The sequence below is a fragment of the Eriocheir sinensis genome, chromosome 18 (assembly GCF_024679095.1).
Source record: "Eriocheir sinensis breed Jianghai 21 chromosome 18, ASM2467909v1, whole genome shotgun sequence".
NCBI classification, from domain to species: Eukaryota; Metazoa; Arthropoda; class Malacostraca; order Decapoda; family Varunidae; genus Eriocheir; species Eriocheir sinensis.
The window spans coordinates 9913870-9930873 of NC_066526.1; the positions used below are offsets into that span (position 1 = coordinate 9913870).

The 17004-nt window shown below is 43.0% G+C and overlaps 1 protein-coding gene across 1 annotated transcript in view; it reads right to left on the minus strand.

Annotated features, from left to right (window-relative positions):
* LOC127000174 (kin of IRRE-like protein 1) overlaps positions 1-17004 on the minus strand; it is a 64989-nt gene that overhangs the window by 29147 nt on the left and 18838 nt on the right. The gene's annotated exons all lie outside the window — the stretch shown is intronic.

A 17004-nucleotide genomic window follows, 5' to 3' on the forward strand; every position in this document is an offset into this window, starting at 1 on the left:
AACAGTGTGGTGGTTCTTGTAGGAATGGACGCGGCATATAGACAATGGTTGAGGCAGGGGAGGCCGGTGGGGAGGATGGAGTGAGCGCCCTGCCGTCTACAGCCATGTCCTGCCAGTTTGCTCCTTCCCGTGCGACTATTCTTGATTACTACAGTGATTATGAGGCTTGTCCAAGTTGAAAATCGCCTGGGGAGTGAATTGAAGGTATCTAAAGACGTATAATTAGTAATATTTGAAGGAGGTTGTTCCGTGCTGTGATTGGCTGCCGGCCGTGACGTCATCGATGCCTGGCCGGTGATGATGACGCCGCGGCGGTGATCAGAGACTCGGAGTGTGAGTCGCGCTCTTCCCCGCCCCGACGAGAGGGACGGGGCGGCGTGCGTGTGTGTGTAGCATGAACGGGGCCTCATTCTGACACAGTGCTGAGGAACGAGTGTGAAGGAACCGGGGAGCGTGAGTGTGAGGGAGTGATGAGAGAATCGTCGTACCTCAAGCTGCTGGGAGGGAAGGAGGGAGGAGGAAGGGAGGAGAGGAGGGTCTTACGGTCAGCAAGACAAGCCGCAGAAAGTCTCGAAAGTGTTAATTTTACGTAATGCATATTTTATTGTACTAAGGTTGTGTATGTACCTTAGATATACTTGGTGTTCTTCATACTTAGTTCGTCCATAATGCTTCCGGTAATGCTGTAACGAGCGAAATATCGTGACCTCGTCAAGGCTCCATATTGGTGTTTCGAGTCGAGTGTCGTTCCGTGCGGGTCCAAATGAAGCTGCCTGGCGCGTTGTCTCATCACTACACATTAAGCCTAACCAAAGCTCTGAAACTCATATACTTCACGTAACTCAATCTTTGAAATCCCCCTTTTATTTGTTTCAGTATTTTATTCAACATGTATCGCTTTCGGGGATCATCTGGCAACAGTTGATATTTATATTCCTACTTGTTTTACCTTTTTTTGTCAGTCTTCATAGTTATTAAGGTGGACAATGCGTTTAGTGTGTGTGTGTCGTCAGACAGATCTGCATGAATCACAAAAAGTATTTGCAAATATGAAACACATGGGATTAGTTAAAATATCAGTTAATCAGTTAAAATAATGTTTATAATAATAAGGATAACTAATAATTTGTTATAATATGGTAGTAGAGTTGCTGCTGCTACTGGGATGAAAGATTGAAGTGTGATAAGTGGTGATGGTACTGATGGTTGTGGTGGTGGTGGTGGAAGTAATGGTGATGGTATTGGTTTAGATCAGGGCTTCCCAAACTGGGGGGCACGCCCCCCTGTGGGGGCGTGAGCTGGATACAAGGGGGGCGTGATTCCGACTTCCAAAAATTGCAATTTGGCAAGAAATAACACACACACACACACACACACACACACACACACACACACATACATGAAGGAGTAACACGTTTGGATCATCCTCACATGACACATCTGTGCAAAGCAAAATATGCCAGTTACCCCACCTATCCGCCTTCTAGAATTTCATCTCTCTCCACGTGTCTTGTACGCGTTCCTGATAACACTGACTCGCACCGCTAGCAGCAGTGTTCGCATCTCACTCAATACCACCCCCGCCGCACCTGCCACATTTTCAGTTACGTTAGTCAGCCTGCCTGTGCTACGCGCCACGCGGAATGATTATTGTTTTCTGACTTTCTTTCACGACTGTTGATTATTCATATCCTGCTCATTGTTTTGTGGAGTCTGCACTTAACTATACGTGTCGATACTCTATGAAAAAAAGTAAAACGATTCTAAAACAATTTGCCATGATATATATATATATATATATATATATATATATATATATATATATATATATATATATATATATATATATATATATATATATATATATATATATATATATATATATATATATATATTGAGTTGATTTGATATGAGGATTTCTTGGAAGTCAAAACGGGGCATCATGTGATGAAGTTTGGGAACCACTGGTTTAGATGATGGTGATACTGATGGAAGGGGGTTGGAGGTGATGCTACTGGTGATGGTCGTGGTGGCGATGGTTGGGGGTGGAGTTTTTTTTTTTTTTTTTTTTTCGCGGCCTATATGGTTTTAGGTAGGTGATGATGATGGATGATTCAAGGCTTCTTCCTTCTCTTCTGATGAGTGATGGTCGGCCCAGCCGGCTCAGGCGAGTGAGGCGAGTGTTTATATATGCTGGCCTCATCCTGCCTCCCGGAGCCCTCCCCCCTCTCTCATCTTTAATCCTAGAATCTAGAGTTCGGGTATAGTTTGTGGCCTTCTGGCGGCGGGCGAAAATCCACTCCGGCGGGCGGCAAAAAATGGAAGCTTGCAGCTCGCGTCCTCCTGAACGCGGTGGTGTTACTCTATCGATTCAGCCACCGCCTCCCTTACTTGGTCAGGTGGTGATGGTGGTGGTGATATCTTAAATGAACATGCGTGGAGCGAAATATAGAAAGCTTGATGAAAGTAACGCCTAAAAATTAAAACAAAAACAAAAACATGCGTACAGTGAGACCGATACAAGGGGAAAAAATAGCCCCACTGGAGTCATATAATGGAAGGACCCTCGAAAAAAGAAGTGGAAAAAAAGTGGAAATAAAACAACGAATGACCAGACCTGACAAAAATCCTGAGCGAGAGAACGGGAAAAATGTGAGGGAGGAGTAATAAAACCATGTAATAAAACAATTAAAAAAGGCTGTACAAAATGTAGAAACGATAAAAATGAATGAGTGGAAAATGTAGAGGCAGGGGGACTGACGAGAGGACAGGAGTCGTGGCGGGGAGGGAGGGAAGGAATGAAACTGAATGGTGGGAGTGTGATGATGTGTCGTGATGAATATACTTGGAGTTGTTAATTGGTGTCATAGTATTTTGTATGTATGATAATTAATGATATTTGTATTAGTATTTTTATAATCATTACTTTCTTACCACCACCTGCTACAAATATTGCTACGGTTACTATTCATACAACTGCCACTACTACTGCTACTACTACTGCTGCTACCACTACTACTACTACACTACTACTACTACTACTACTACTACTACTACCACCACTACCACGACCACCACCACCACAATTATCATCACCGTCATCATCACCACCACCACCACACACTACCATCACCACCACATCCACTACCTCCATAACCACCATCACCACTACCTCCACAATCATCACCATCACCACCACAACAATCGTCACCACCACCATTGCTCACCCAGACTGCAGCACATATAATTTCATGCCTGGACTAACCCGAGAGAGAAACGCCCACCGTGTACTACTAATAATAGGGTCCCGTGACGGGGTTTTAGAGAGGTAGAGGCGGGGAAGCGGCGCGTGGTGCTCACTATGAATGTGTTAGTAAGGGTGACATGTTGAATGGGACGCCGATACAGAGTTAATGGAATACAAAATGGAAAGAAAAGCAATACACCGCAGTACTTGTGAATGATAGAGAGGGGGACTTCGGGTGACTGATACAAGAATGGATAGTAAAATATACTAGAATGGATAATAAAAGGTGCTGGAATAGGTGATAAAAAGTGCTGGAATGGATGATAAATTTCGTTCTGAGTTGATTTAGATTTTAGAGAAGCGAAGTAGGGTATAGGAATATTTGATGAGAATACTAAGAATTATAATGAGTTTTGTCGTTTTCTGTGATAATGATGGTACTTATAATGCTGGTAATAAAATATGATAATAATAACTTCTATGATGGTAAAAATACTTAAAAACACGATATAGAACGGAAAAGGAGAAAGGAAAGTTAGAACCGAGGGACAAACTGAGAGGAAGGAGAAACTACTACTACTACTACTACTACTACTACTACTACTACTACTAGATACTACCAACCTCTTGCAGACTCATTATGTTTATGTTCTCATAATACCTGTTCTGCGATGTGAAATATGATGATGAAAATGATAATAACAATAATAATAATAATAATAATAATAATAATAATAATAATAATAATAATAATAATAATAATAATTAAAATAGTGGTAACTGAAATACTGTGCACTGCAACACAGTCAAACATGACACAAACGAGAAACGCGGCGCCAGATGGACATACAAATTTTCAGCATAAAGAAAAATATTATTTTTTCGGTGGTGCATAAAATTAGTACTATAAAAAGTGAATGTCAAAGGGGACGACCAGCCAGCCAGCCAGACACCGCCGCCACCACCACCACCATCATCAACATCATTGCCACTTGCAACATTACCATCACCAGAACCATCACCTTTATTATCATCATAACTATACCTCTTAATACATATCGATTAGCATTTTCTTCTACTCTTTCACTCATTCTTTTGATCATCGGCATTTTTCTTCTATCACATACACATTTTTCAACTCCCTTATTTCCCCTTTCCTCTCCTTCCTCCTCTTTTCACCATTCGTTCACCTTTTTCGTCTCTTTACTTCTTTCGCTTTTCTTATCATTGTATTTTTTCTCTTTCGCACACTTTCTACCTCCTTGTTCATGCCATTATTTTTCACTTCATCTACCCCCTCCTATTTTTACCTCTCCATTCACTTTTTACTATTTTTCCTCTTATACTTTCCCTTTGGGCATAAGTATTTTCCGTTCCTCACACACCTTTTAATTCTTCAGTCACTGACTTAACTCTATTTACTTCCTCCTACAGCATTTTTCTTACTTCCCACTTCCTACCTACCTACCTCTTGACTCACCTCTCTCTCTCTCTCTCTCTCTCTCTCTCTCTCTCTCTCTCTCTCTCTCTCTCTCTCTCTCTCTCTCTCTCTCTCTCTCTCTCTCTCTCTCTCTCTCTCTCTCTCTCTCTCTCTCTCTCTCTCTCTCTCTCTCTCGATCATCGTATATTTTTCCCCATTCACACTCCCTCCCTTCCCTAGTATTTGTCATTATTTCCCATTTCATGTACCCCCTCCCCTTCTCCTCCTCCTCCTCCTCTTGCCTATTGATTCACCTTTTTCTCTTTGACTCTCTCCCCCTCGCTTCCCCCTGTCCGCCGTTTACTGCACGGATTCCCGCTCACTTTGACGAGTTGGAGCCCCGAGTTTAGCGCTTTCAGTTGGTCACTTTGCCTCGGCGAGGAAAGTTATGAGGCGAGGGAGTGTGTGTGTGTGTGTGTGTGTGTGTGTGTGTGTGTGTGTGTGTGTGTGTTGCGGGTCACCTCCTTCTGCTGCTGCTGCTACTTCTGCTTCTGCTCCTTCTCCTCCTCTTTTCTCATGGTAATGTTTTGGTCCTTTTTTTTCTCCTGTTTCTTCTTCGTCTTCCATATTTTATCCTGTTTTTCTTCTTCCTCCTCGTCCATGTCCATTTTCTTCCCTCTGAGCCTGCAGGTCCTGTTTCTGGCCATGTTTCTCTTCCTTCTCCTACTTCTCTTGTTTCCTCCATTTCTTCCATTTCTTTCTTTTCCTGTTTCTCCATCTCTTCCTCGCCCTCGCCTGGTCGTACTTTTGGTTTTCATGTTTCTCTTTTTCTTCTTTTCCCTTGTCTCCCGTTTTCTTTCTTTTTGTGTTTGTTTACTGTTTATCCACCTCTTCATTCTGCAATCTTTATTTTATATTTCTCCTCTGTTTATTCTCGTCTTGCTGATGCATCTTCCTCTCCTGCTTATTTACCTCTTATTTTTGTTCATGTTCTACCATTTGCTCCTCCTCCTCCTCCTCCTCCTCCTCCTCTTGTTTTTGTTCACTCTCCGCTTCGTTCTACTTTTTCTCCTCTTGTTTCTCCTCTTATTTTTCTTTTCTCATCATCCTCTTTCTTTTACTTGTTCCTGTTTCCACCATCTTTTCTTTTCCTTTACAATTTTCTTTTTTCTGTACCTCCTCCTCCTCCTCTTTCAAATCCTCGTGTGACTTCTCTCTTTGTCTCCAAGTGATCTTTCGTCCTTGTCTTTTATCCTCTTTTTTTTTTTTTTTTCTCTCTCTCTCTCTCTCTCTCTCTCTCTCTCTCTCTCTCTCTCTCTCTCTCTCTCTCTCTCTCTCTCTCTCTCTCTCTCTCTCTCTCTCTCTCTCTCTCTCTCTCTCTCTCTCTCTCTCTCTCTCTCTCTCTCAAAACAGATTTGACTGGATTAGGAAGCAGATTACGAGAACATTATAATCCTTGGAATGAATGGAACGGGGAGGGAGGACTGGAGGGAAGGGAAAGGAAGGGAAGGGAAGGAAACGGGTGGAAGGAGGATAAAGGATGGGAAGATAAGGAAGGTAGGGAAGTGAAAAGAAAAGGGAAGGAAAGGGAAGTAGAGGAAGGCAGGGTAGAATGGAATAACCAGAGAGGTGGTGAGAGGAGAAGAAATGCAGGGACGAAGGAAAGGAGGGCAAGATACAGAGTGAGTGTGGACACGATATCATTCGGAAGGAAGGAGATAGAAATTAAAGAGAAAGAAGATATATGGAGGAATGAAGAGTGGAGAAGATTAACAGGGAAGTGGGGGTAAGATAAAGGATGGAAGGGAGCAAGAGAAGGAGAGTATGACCAGTAGAATAGAGAGAAAGGAAAAGAAGGTGATAACGAAAAGGGGAAGGAGAAAAGAAGAAAGGAAGGAAGAGGAGGAACAAAGACTTGAAGAGGATAACAAGAGTAAGAGAAAAAGGAAGAATATAAATAAATCAAGAAAAAGAAAAGCAAAGGAAAAATAAGGAAGGGAAAGAAAAAGGTCATAACAAGAGGTCCAGGGAGAAAGAAAGGGAGGAAGGAAGAGAAAAAGGGGAAAAGAAGAAAGGGAAGGGAGAAAGGAAGAAAGTGAGAAAAAGAAGGAAAACAAGATAGGGAGAAAAAAATAGATAAAGGAATACAATAAAATAGGAAGAAAGTAAGAAAAGGAAAGAGAACAGAAAAGGGAAGGGAGAAAGCAAGTAGAGAGAGAGAGAGAGAGAGAGAGAGAGAGAGAGAGAGAGAGAGAGAGAGAGAGAGAGAGAGAGAGAGAGAGAGAGAGAGAGAGAGAGAGAGGACAGGTGAGATTACTGAATTGAGGAAGAAAAGAAGAACGGTAGAAGGTAAGGAAGAGAGGAAAAAGCGAAACAAGAAAGGAAAATGGAGGATGAAAGGAAGTATGGAGGGTAGAAGGAAGAGAATAACAAGAGAGGAAGAGAAGAGAAGAGGGAGAGAGGACGGCACAGACTTCGGAATACAGTTCGCCGTTCCTCGCGTTTCCTTCCGCCGCTGACGTGCTGCTGCTGGTGATTACGCTGTGCCGTTGTCGTGTTCCTGGCTGTCCCCCTATTCCTGGCTATTCTCCCGCGAACTGCGCATGCTCAGAAGCGAATGTAAACAAACAAAGACATGTTGATAAACAGAGCTGTTCTCACGCATCCCTTGACAGCATAGCTTTGCTCACTTCGCTCGCCCCCCCCTCCCCCCCTTACACACACACACACACACACACACACACACACACACCTCATGAACCTATGATGCCCTCTAGCCCCCCCCCAAAAATTACCAGAATTGCGGGCCTGCATATGCACATGGACAGTTTTTTTTTTAATAACAAGATGTTATTTCCCGAAAATTTACTCATGAATCACTGCATGAAGGGTATTAATTAACCCTTTCCTTTACTTATTACACAACAGCGTTGTACTGGATTCATGAATGTTTTTCCTATGAAAGAATAAAACAATATGCCCTTCCGTACTGGAAAACACTGGGGGACAGTCATGTACACGCGACCAGTTGCGTACACGGATCCGTGTTCATAGCAAACCGCCTTTTATTCAATAAACAAGGGTGGGACAATCAGGAACAGAGGGCAGCCAGGAACACGACACCGTCACTCCTGTGTGTTCCCGTCCGGTGGTGGTGGTGGTGGTGGTGGTAAAGGTGGTGGAGGTGGTGGGAGGTGGGGTATTAGGGGTGGTGGTGGTGGTGGTGGTGGCAAAGGAAGTTCTGGAGTGTTATTGTTTATTGGTTATTTGGTTTGTTATTGTTTGTTTCTGGTTTGTTTCTAGTTTGTGTTTCTTCCTGTTTTGTTCTTGTTTTTTGGGTATATATTTGTCTAAGAAATATTGATGTTTAGTGTTGTGTTGTCTCTCATTTATTTATTTTTTTATTGTTTTTTCATTCAGCATTTCAGTTTTATATCAAGTGCTCGGTACACATTTTATTATTTTTCTTTTATGTTTTTTTGCTCCTGTAGTCTTATTCCATGTTTTTTTTTTTTGGGGGGGGGGATATTGATGCTATGGTTTTGGTTTTGTTCTTTTAGTACTCCAGATTATTGCTGTGGTTTTCAAAGTAAGTTTTTTTTAACCTTTTTCTCATTTTTTTTCTCTTTCACTAAATATATCTTATCAATTCCATATTTTTTTCTGCTTAAGTATTTCATTTTTATTTACAGTACTTTCATTCCTTTTATCTGTTTTCTTCTATCTTTCACTCTCTCTGTCTATCCATATTTTTCTTTGTCTCTAGCTCCTTTCTCTTTCTTTTCACTGGTTCTTCGGTGTGTTCTTTTTCGGTATTTTGTTTGACACCTGAATTCCCGTTCTGTTCCCGTAGCTCAAATATTCCTGCGGGTATTCCAGGATTCCACTTTTGCTGCTTGATTTCTGTTGGGGCTCTGAAATTCCTGCAGGATATCCCGAACGACACTTTTTTATTACCTCGTTCTCCTTTCTTTCCTTCTCCCTCGGGTTTTCTCTTCACCGTTTTCTCTTTCTTCCAGTTCACCTCAGGTCTTCAGTTCACCTCAGGTCCTCAAGGTGTTAAGACGTGCTGTGGGTAGCTCTTGGGTTGACCATGTCTGGTGGGATGAGTGACGGTGGTGCAGTGAAGGGTAGGGGCGTGGCCAGTGGGGGTACAGTAAAGTTGGTGAATTCTCTCTTGGAGAGAATAGTGGAGTTGGGGAGTCCTGTGGAGGCCATTAGGAAGGAAAATCGAATCCTTCGTTCATCAGGTCCTCAGACTGGCGATGTACATAGTATACCGTCACAAGATGGGAGCTGGCAGGTAGTTCAGAACATAGGAAGCCGCCTAAAATTGAAGAGGACCAATCCTGTGAGTGTGGAGTGCCGCAACTCCTTCCAGGCTCTCTGTGAGCCGAGGGAGGAGGAAGCAGTGGAGGTGCAGGAGGTGAAGGAGAGGAGGGCAAATGACAAATCCCTGCTTAGAGGTAACATTTTGGTTGCTGGGGATAGTCAGGTCAGGTTTTTAGATAGGGCCTTCTGTGCTAGTGATAGGAAGCATAGGACCCGTGCGTGTCCCTATCGGGGATTAGGGATTTCAGCGATAGGGTTGAGACGTGCATGTCAGGCGAGGGAGTCAAGCCCATCGTGTGCCCGAGCGTGGGAGGGAACGATATAGGCAGGCTAGGTACTGAGCAGCTCCTGCGTTGCTATAGGGAGGCTCTCCGAAGAGTTACGTCCAAGGGCGGTGTTCCTGCGGTGTGTGAGGTTCTGCCAAGGCGGCGGGTTGGTGGGATTTGGCTGTCCTGGGCTATTGCATTAAACTGCAGGTTGGCAGATTATTGCAAAGCCAATGGATGGACATTTGTCGACACCTGGAACTGTTTCTTTGGCAAGAACCACCTATACCCGAGGGACGGGGTTCACCTTTCACAGGAGGGGAGTTCAGATCTTGTCTGATGCCCTTGAACGTGGACTGGGGGCCCTGCGGGGTTTATAGAATAGGTAAGAAGATGCCAATACCTAGTGGGAACATTAAATGTAGTAATAATGATAGCAGCTGCAGGGTAAAGCAAGGGGTAGGTCTAAATGTGTACTATACAAACAGTAGAAGTATTAGGAATAAGATAGATTTATTGCGGGGAAAGGCGTGCGTAGAGAAATTTGATATGATAGCGATCACAGAGTCATGGATAAATACTGCAGACAGACACTTTCTCCCGGAATTAGAGATTAAAGGGCATAGGTTATTCCACCAAGATCGAATAGGCAGGAAGGGGGGTGGGGTCGCACTCTTCGTCAGGGACAATCTTAAGTGTGTCATTAACAACTCATTCAAGGTAGATAGTAATACAGAATCCCTCTGGGTAGAAACAATAGGTAGGAAGGAGAAGCTTGTCATAAGAGTACCTTGCAGACCGCCCATAATTAACAGGGATAGTAGCCAACCCCTTTTACAGGTGTGTGTAATTGGGGGTTTTAATTATAGGAACATAGAGTGGGATACTTTATCAGGAGACCAGGAGGCGCAGGATTTGTTAGATGTGATACAGGATAGTCTCCTTAAGCAGTTAATTAGAACACCTACGAGGGAAGAAAATATTTTGGATTTGTTGTTAACTAATAGAGAGGACATAATAAGCAACATTGAGGTTGGGGATTCATTAGGTAATAGTGATCATAAGGAAATTAGATTAATATTAAATGGGAGGACAGAGTCAGCAGTAAGAACACATTAATACCTGACTTCAGGAAGGCGGACTACAAGGGGTTAAGAAACCAGCTCAAAGGATTAGGGGAGTAAGATCAGATGTAGGTCAGGACCCAGAGCAGGGAGGGGCGTTAATCTCTGGTGAGGTCACTAGTCAGGTCAGTAGCTTGTAGGGTGAGTACAATAGTCTGGTCAGGGAGATTAAACTAGGGCAGCAACAGTTTATACCTCACAGGGAAGTCAGGTCAACAGGTAAATACCCGCGATGGATGACAGACATGCTAAAAACTGAAATAGGAAGGAAAAGAAGACTATATGTTAGAATCAAGAGGGGGGAAACTCACCTATGGGACAATTACAACGATTTAACCAGAACAGTAAAGAAGAACACGCGTTTAGCAAAACGTAATTATGAGATTAAAATTGCCAGGGAAGCAAAGATCAATCCAAAGGGTTTCTTTCAGCTTTATAAGACTAAGGTTAGGGATAAGATAGGGCCGCTTAAGTCAGGAGAATCACTGATTGATAGAGATGAGGAAATGAGCAAGGCGTTAAATAGATATGTTTTAACTGTATTTACTAAAGAAAGATTAGATGATATACCTCAGGGAGAACAAATCTACAAGGGAGAAGAGGTAGAAGGATTAACCGACATCAACATAAGTAGGGAGCTCGTGATTAGACAGATAGATAAACTTAAAGTCACTAAGGCGCCAGGGCCAGATGAACTTTTTCCCAGGGTAATAAAGGAATGTAAAACTGAAATCAGTGGGCAGCTAGCAGAAGTTTTTAGGAAGTCACTAGACACAGGGGTGGTGCCTGTTTCATGGAGGCAGGCACACATTATTCCAATATTTAAGAAGGGAGACAAATCTTCTATGCAAAACTAATAGGCCGATTAGTTTGACGTCAGTTATAGGTAAAATGCTTGAGTCAGTAATAGCTGATAGTATTATGGACCATATTGACATACAGAATTTAATTAACGACTCACAGCATGGGTTTATTAAAGGAAACTCGTGCCTCACTAATCTTTTAACCTTTTACAATAGAGTATACGAGGCAGCTGACAATGATGAGAGCCATGATGTAGTTTATCTTGATTTTAGTTAGGCCTTCGATAAGGTACCTCACCAGAGACTGTTAAATAAAGTCAGGGCTCATGGAGTAAAAGGAAAGGTATTTGATTGGATTAAGGCGTGGATTAGGGACGGGAAACAGAGGGTTACCATTAACGGTAAAAAATCTGAATGGGGTAATGTTACCAGTGGGGTTCCTCAAGGTTCAGTTTTAGGCCCGCTTTTATTCATTATCTACATCAATGACATAGACAATGGGATAACTAGTGACATAGGAAAATTTGCAGATGACACCAAAATAGGACGCACTATTAAGACAAGGGAGGATGCTAGAGCACTGCAGGAGGATCTCAACAAACTGTCAGCTTGGTCAGAGAAATGGCAGATGAATTTTAACATCAAGTGTAGCGTACTAAGTATAGGAACACGCAACCCATTACACAGGTATAGTTTAGACTCCACAGCGATAGGTAGAGCAGTGTGTGAAAGGGATTTAGGAGTGTTAGTGAGCTCTGACCTAAAACTAAGAAAGCAAAGTATTAGTGCGTGGAATAGGGCTAACAGGCTATTAGGCATTATTAACAGGACGGTAACCAACAAAAGTGCAGAGGTCATCCTCAGACTCAGACTCAGCCAGGACACCACACACCCCATCCCCCTTGCTCAAGGGGGGATAGTAACCACTCCTAGTCAACATAAGGAATTCGGCCTGAGCGGGCTCGAACCCCCGCCCTGTCAGACCGTGAAGACTGGCAGAGCAGCGCTCTATTAGTTGCGCCACGGAGTGGTGTGTGTGTGTGTGTGTGTGTGTGTGTGTGTGTGTGTGTGTGTGTGCGCTTGACACCGCATATCCACCTCCTTTTCCTCTTCCTTCACCTCCTGCACCACCACTATCACCATCACTCAACCGCCACCTCCATATTTTCCCCCACCTCTCCGGCACCACAACCCTTCCACCAACCGCCACATCCATCTCTCCTTCCACTTTTTCCACTACCTCCACTTCCTCATCCACCACCACCCTGCCAATACCATCACCTCTTCATCCATCTCTTCCACCACCTCCACCTTTTCCTCCACTTCCTCAACCACCACCACAGCACCTTTATCTCTTTTCCTCCACTTCCTTTATCACATCCATCTATCCCTCCACTTTCATTTTTCTCCACTCCCTCCACCACCATTCTTCCTCCCTCTTTCTTCCACCTCCTCATCCGCCACACCCTTGCCACGCAGTCACCCAACGGAGAGACATGTGCCGAGGTGTATCAGATGGGTGAGAAGGTGGATGACGAGTACGTGTGAAGTGGATGACAAAGAGACGTAGTAGGATGTAAGTGCTTTGTAGGTGGATGAATGTTTAGTGCGTGAGATGGCTGAGGTTAGTGGGAAGTCGTGGGTTGGGTTAGATGGGTGAGGAAATGAGTTGATGGGTGAGAAAAGACAGGCATATAGGGTGTTGGAAGTCGGGGGATAGGTTGGAGGGGGGTGGGGGGCCTGTAATCGTGGGAGCTATTGCTCTTCATTAAGTTCTTCATAATTAAGCGTGGAATCAATTACTTTAGGCCTGTGCTGAGAGAGAGAGAGAGAGAGCGTTATCACTCCACCAGAAAAAAAATATAAAGCTTCCAAGGCACCGTTTTCTTCCATCTGTTTACACACGAAAAAAAAAGACGAGATGAGTTTCTGAAGGGGTGACTGAAGTGGTCTCCGGGGCACACTTTACGTCGCCTGCTTCACTGCTACATAATCCATTTCCATTATGACATTCCCTCCTCGTCTTAACTTACGTAAGTGCGTAAGAAAATTTAATTGCCTGATGCCGTACATTTTATTGTTGAAGTGTTACTACTTCTGAGGGAGGCGGTGGGAAGAAGAGGGAGAGGAGAAGGAAGGAGAACCTATGCAGATGAGGTGTGTGGTGAGGGATATATATATATATATATATATATATATATATATATATATATATATATATATATATATATATATATATATATATATATATATATATATATATATATATATATATATATATATATATATATATAGATATATATATATATATCTATATATATATATATATATATATATATATATATAAAGTGGATAGAGGGAGATTAAAAGGAAGTGAAAAAGGACGTGAATCAGAATGATAATAGGGTAAGGGTCCAGTATAACTCCGGCGCCTTAATTTTGGTCTGTTTTCTTCCAAACCTTTACAAAACCCTTTGTATACATATAATACATTAGTAAAAAGTGGCGGACAAATGCCACCTACCCTCTACCCCCAACAAGCTTGAGGACCTGTGGATATGCGGGGTTTTCGAGTGGGGGGAGACGAAAACGAGTAATTTCCGGGGAGTAAATTATCAGAATCCCCTAAAACACTCCGGCAAATAGGTTGGGCTGCATGTTCTAAAAAAAAATAACTACGCGTGATGAACCTGGTCTCACATGCATGGGCTAATCGTTAACCAAGCGTACCATCGCTAACCAAGCGTACCATCGCTAACCAAACGTACCATCGCTAACCAAGCGTACCATCGCTAACAAAGCGTACCATCGCTAACAAAGCGTACCATCGCTAACAAAGCGTACCATCGCTAACCGCCCTAAAACAGCCCCGAGCCATGACTCAAGGTCATCCGGGGCTCGGGCTGAAAGGGCCGGGGCCCCGGATGACCTTAAGTAATGGCTCGGGGCTGTTTTAGGGTGATTAGCAATGGTACGCTTGGTTAGCGATGGTACGCTTGGTTAGCTATTAGGCCACGCATGTGAGACCAGGTCCACCACGCGTGGTTATCTTTTTTTTAGAACACGGTAGGTGGCATTTGTCCGCCACTTTTTACTAATGTATTATATGTATACAAAGGGTTTTGTGAAGGTTTGGAAGAAAATAAACCAAAATTAAGGCGCCGGAGTTATATTGGACCTTTAACGATAGTATTCTAAGATTTAGGTAAGAGGTGGAAAAGGAGGAGGATTTGTGAGATAAGAGATGAGAAAAAAAAAAAGGAAAGAGTTCAACAGAAAATATAAAGCGGAAGGAGGAGGAGGAGGAGGAGGAGGAGGAGGAGGAGGAGGACTTAGAAGCAGGAGAAACAGGGATAGGTGATAAATACCATGAAAAGCGGGATACGTCTTGGAGGAGGAGGAGGAGGAATAGGAGGATGTATAGATGAAGGAGGAAGAGGAGGTTGGAGGTGACAAGTGGCTTCATCAGGAAGAGTGGCGTGAAGTATGGCCGTCTGGAAGGGACACGCTTGAAGGGGCAGGAAGACGTAGCAATATAGATCACTTTCACCATTAGTCCTTTTTTATTGTTTGTCGGTCATCACCATCCTTTTCACTGCCTGCTAGTTGGCTCAACACAAAGGTACGTCAGGAGACAACACACCTGTGGAGGGGACAGGTGCAAGGGTGACTGAAGGGCGTATGGCACATCTCCCTTTACTCTCCTCTTTGATCCTTCCCTCCTCTCTTCCTTCTCCTCTCTTTATATCTTTTCCTTCTTTATTTATCACTGATTGTTCCCTTTCATCCCCTACCCCTTCTCCATTTCCTTGTTTTTGTTACATTTCCTTCATCTCTTTCTACTCTTTCACATTCCATCTCTTTCCTCCTCTCTCCCCTATTCTTTCTTCTTCATTATCTCCCTTTACCTCTCTTTCGTAGGCTTTCTTCTCTCCTCTCTCTCATTGTTTCTTCATCATCCCCTTTCTTTATATTTCCTGTCTTATGCTCATCGTGAGCAAGTATTCTTTTCTTTTTTGTTTCCCATTTCTGGTCGAGCAATCTTCCTTCCCTACCTTTCTTTCCTTTTACCTTCTTTTGCTTCTATTTTAGCGCCTATTTCCTTCCTTCAGTGCCTGTTACTATTTTTTCCCCTATTCCCCTCCTTCATTCTCTTCTTCCTCCTCGTCTTCCTTCCTTCCTTTCCTATTGCCTACTCCTTCTCCTCCTCCTCCTTTCTGCCACTCACCCGGCCATGGTTTGATATGCCATTCCCTTTTCTGCTTTATTTAACTTTTCCTCACCCTGCTTCCTCCTCCTTCCCCATACCTTTCCTCTTCCCCATCTTTTTTATCTCCTTCTTCCCTCCCTTACCTCCTTATCCCCCTTCCCTCCTGCATTACCGAGAATAACTCAACGTTCACCTAACACACACACACACACACACACACACACACACACACAGACACACAGACACACACACACACACACACACACACAGTGATAAAACAAAATAAGTAGAATAAAATAAGAATATGAAAAGTAAAAAGGTGTAAGAGAAGAATTGGTCAATAGATATAGATTGATAAAATAAATGAACATAGACAGGTAGATATATAGAATAACACACTTAGATATATACAAAGACAATAACATTCATAACTATATTCATAGACCAAGAGATAGACAGATCTTAAGATCGACAGACAGATACATCGACAGACAGGCAGATGCATTTAAACAGAAGCCAAAAATATAAAGGAAAAGGGATAAAGAAAAAAGAGAAACAAAGGAAAAGGAGAAAAAGACACGTCTATATTTGCTCTTCGAAAAGAACAAATTTTATTTCCTTTTTTCCTCCGATGACTCAAGACTTAGAGAGAGAGAGAGAGAGAGAGAGAGAGAGACAGGAGAAAGGCGTTGGGTTGGGTATCTCCTTGACTCTCTCTCTCTCTCTCTCTCTCTCTCTCTCTCTCTCTCTCTCTCTCTCTCTCTCTCTCTCTCTCTCTCTCTCTCTCTCTCTCTCTCTCTCTCTCTCTCTCTCTCTCTCTCTCTCTCTCTCTCTTTCTCTCGTGTAAATAGACGCCATGCACCGCAACAAACTCGTAACCGTGATCCCGCAAGTACCACCACCTCTATTACCAAGCCTCTAGATAACTTAAATCCTTAGTTTCAATGCGCGTAGCCTATGAAACAAGTTTGATAAGCTGAGATGTTTTGCTCTAACAGAAAATATTGACATAATTGCTATAACCGAAACATTTATCGACACCACAAATATTGATTTAAGTTCCGAATACAACACAGATGACTACAGACTCTTCAAGAAAGATCGTGTAAACCGCAGAGGCGGTGGCGTCGCCCTTTGTCAAAAGCTGTTTGCAACCCACTGAAAAACATCAAGAGACAGTAACGTTGAACATTTGTGCTACAGGCCTCCCGGGCAATCACTCGATGACGACCTTGAAATGTACAGCGTTTTAAGGCAGTCACTTAATAACAACGACTCACTGATATTAGAAGACTTTAACCTCCCCCATATCGACTGGGCGACACTGTCAGGTACAGAAGGTGAGTCACTTAGAATGATCGAATTTTTAGAAGAAAATTATCTAAGCCAAATGGTTTCTGAACCAACTCGACAAAATAACATACTCGACCTTGTTATAACGACCCAAGATAACATAGTCAGTAATGTCACGGTAGGAGAACACCTCGGTTCCTGCGATCATAAATTAGTACGCGTCGACATTAGAGCTCAAACATCAGTGAGTGAAAATAAAGTAAAGGTGCCCAATTTCAAAAGAGCTAACTTCGTAGAAATCCGACAAAA